Raw genomic sequence first — 430 nt, 5'->3', positions numbered from 1 at the left:
TCTCCAGGCTCTGAGCCATCAGCCCAGAGCCTGACGCGGGGCTCGAACTCCCGGACCGCGAGATCGTGACCTGGCTGAAGTCGGACACTTAACCGACTGCGCCACCCAGGTGCCCCACTTTTTAACTTTTTTAATGTTTACTTATTTTTGAGAGAGAGAGACAGAGCATGAGCAGGGGAGGGGCAGAGAAAGAGGGAGAAGAGAGAGGGAGACGGAGCCACAGAATCCCAAGCAGGCTCCAGGCTCTGAGCCATCAGCACAGAGCCCGACGCAGAGCTCAAACTCACGAGTGGTGAGATCATAACCTGAGCCGGAGTCAGATGCTTAACCGACTGAGCCACCCAGGAGCCCTCTTTCCTTCTTTCTTTCTTTCCTTCTTTCTTTCTTTCTTTCTTTCTTTCTTTCTTTCTTTCTTTCTTTCTTTCTTTCT

The sequence above is a fragment of the Herpailurus yagouaroundi genome, unplaced genomic scaffold (genome assembly GCF_014898765.1).
Source record: "Herpailurus yagouaroundi ecotype Mexico unplaced genomic scaffold, PumYag 217, whole genome shotgun sequence".
Lineage (NCBI taxonomy): Eukaryota > Metazoa > Chordata > Mammalia > Carnivora > Felidae > Herpailurus > Herpailurus yagouaroundi.
Note: the sequence above shows the minus strand (reverse complement) of the source record.